Genomic DNA, 2,493 nt, shown 5'->3' with positions numbered 1-2,493 from the left:
GACTAGGAGATCACAAGGTAATTTATTACCTATTGATTTCGAGATTGAAAGCACCTTAAGCAACAATAGAAGAGTTGCTAGAGGTACCTCAAGAGTTGTAGGTATTGGAGAGATTGTGGACATTCAACCAAATAACATTGAGTTTGTCAACCCTTTTGCAAGAGAAGGAGAGGATAACCCAATTCCAAACCAACCGCAAAATCAACCCACAATGCCTAAATTTTCTTCTCATTCCGTACCAACCGAGGAGAACCTACCAAACGGTACTCCTACACCACCACATTTAACCGGTAATTTCATTGCGAAATCCGCATTCATACAATTAGTTGAGAGAAGTCAATTTGGAGGGATGCCTAGTGAAGATCCCCATTTACATATGGAGACTTTTTGCGACTATTGTGATGCAATTTCTCAAACCGGAGTTACTCAAGACCAAATCCGATGGGTATTGTTTCCTTTTTCTCTTATCGGTACCACAAAGCAATGGTTGAAGAGCCTAGACAAGGCTACCCTTGGTATTGATTCATGGAAGAAGCTAGCACTTGCCTTCTACAAGAAATTCTATCCTCCGGAGAAGATCAATATGCTGAGAGCCCAAATCACCGGGTTCAAGCAAAGGGATGAGGAATCATTATATGAAGCATGGGAGATATTTAAGGATACTTGTTGTTCTTGTCCACACCATGGACTTAGTGAGTGGTTCCTTGTTCAACAATTTTGGAACAACTTATATAAAGACTCCCGCAATGTGCTTAATATGGGATCCAATGGGAGGTTTACCGAAGTTGATGACAATCAAACATGGGCCAAAATCGAAGAGATGGCGGTTTATAATTCCCAATATAGTAGGCCTCAAAAGGACACTAGAGGAGGAAAGCATGAGGTAGATTCCATCACACAATTGGGTGCCCAACTAAGTGCTCATATCGACACCATCAATTTGAAGTTTGAGAAGGCCATGGCTAAACTTGATGAAGATTTCAAATCACCCAAACAACATGTCAATGCTATGGTGGTATCATCCTCAATTCCAAATGGAGTATGTGACAGTTGTGGAACTTTGGGACATGAGCAAAATGAATGTAGGGCAACAAATGAACAAGTTAATGCTTTCCAAGCATACAAGAGTGGCACCCCTTACTCCAACTACTATAATGAGAATACCAAATTCCATCCAAATCTTTCATACAAGAGCCAAAATGTCCAAAACCCCCAATCAACATACAACCCACCTCCAATGAGAAATCAAGCTCAAAGACCCTTTTTCAACCAAAGCCAAGGATATCAAAATCAACCTTCCTACAACCAATCCAATGACCAAAGCTTTGATGTTCAAAAAGCGGTCCTCCAAATGTAAAAGAACCAACAAGAATTCTTCACCCAAATGCAAAAAGATAGCCAAGCTAAGGAAATAGCCATCAACAACATAATTGCCCACACCAAAATGTTAGAGAGTTAAATAACTCAATTAGCATCTTCTAGCTCTTAAAGACAAAAGGGGCAATTACCACCTCAAGGTAACCCCCCAAGATATGAAACAGTTAGTGCCATCCATTTGAGGAGTGGTAAAAGATATGAAGGGCCGAAGAGGTCAATTGATGAAGATATTGTGGATGCTAGTAGCAGGCAAAGAGTTGTGGAGAACTCTAAGGAGGTAGATCCTACTACCGATGAACCTTCAAAGAAGAAGAATGAAGAGAAGGCTAAAGAGCCTATTGTGATTAGACTTCCATTCCCAAGTCGCCAAGCTAAGCCTAAGTTTGACGAGCAACTTGGAAAGTTCATGGAAATTTTGAAAAACTTAGAAGTCTTAATCCCATTCACGAAATTGATCAATCATGTTCCGGCTTATGCAAAGTACACGAAGGATATTCGTACCAAGAAGAAATCCATCCAAATGTTGGAGACTATTGCCTTTACCAAAGTGAGTAGTGCTTTTCTTCAAGGGAGTTCCCCTCCAAAGCTCAAAGATCCGGGAAGTTTCTCTATTCCATGTACCATTGGCGACACTACAATCAACAAAGCATTATGTGATCTTGGAGCAAGTGTAAGTGTCATGCCATACTCGGTATGTAAGAGGCCTGGAATGGGAGAGCTCAAATGCACTAACATTACTCTTCAAATGGCGGATCGATCAACAAAGATACCTTTAGGGGTATGGGAGGATGTGACCGTGAGAATTGGCAAATTCTTCATCCCGGTAGACTTTTTCATTGTTGACATGGAGGACGATTCCAACATTCCTATAATCTTAGGAAGACCTCTCTTGCATACCGCGGGAGCGGTAATCGATGTGAAACATGGAGAGCTCACACTTGAAGTAGGGGATGCGACAATTACTTTCAATCTTGACAAAACAATGAGAGCTCCCCGACTACATAAGCCATGCTTCATGGTCGATCACTATAGCCGAGAAAGTGATAAAAAGAAGTTAGAATCTCTATGCAAAGATCAAGCCATGGGTAAAGAAACATCACCCATATATAAGGAGAA

General features: G+C 41.0%; 1 non-coding gene across 1 annotated transcript; it reads right to left on the bottom strand.

The window, feature by feature from the left end:
• Positions 1-583: 583 nt before the first annotated feature.
• LOC141593851 (small nucleolar RNA R71) lies at positions 584-690 on the bottom strand. Its single transcript, XR_012521910.1, has one exon. It is a non-coding gene; the product is annotated as a small nucleolar RNA R71 (small nucleolar RNA).
• Between the last annotated feature and the right edge of the window lie 1,803 nt (positions 691-2,493).

The sequence above is a fragment of the Silene latifolia genome, chromosome 7 (genome assembly GCF_048544455.1).
Source record: "Silene latifolia isolate original U9 population chromosome 7, ASM4854445v1, whole genome shotgun sequence".
Taxonomy (NCBI): domain Eukaryota; kingdom Viridiplantae; phylum Streptophyta; class Magnoliopsida; order Caryophyllales; family Caryophyllaceae; genus Silene; species Silene latifolia.
Note: the sequence above shows the minus strand (reverse complement) of the source record. Positions and strands in the feature narration are given on the sequence as shown.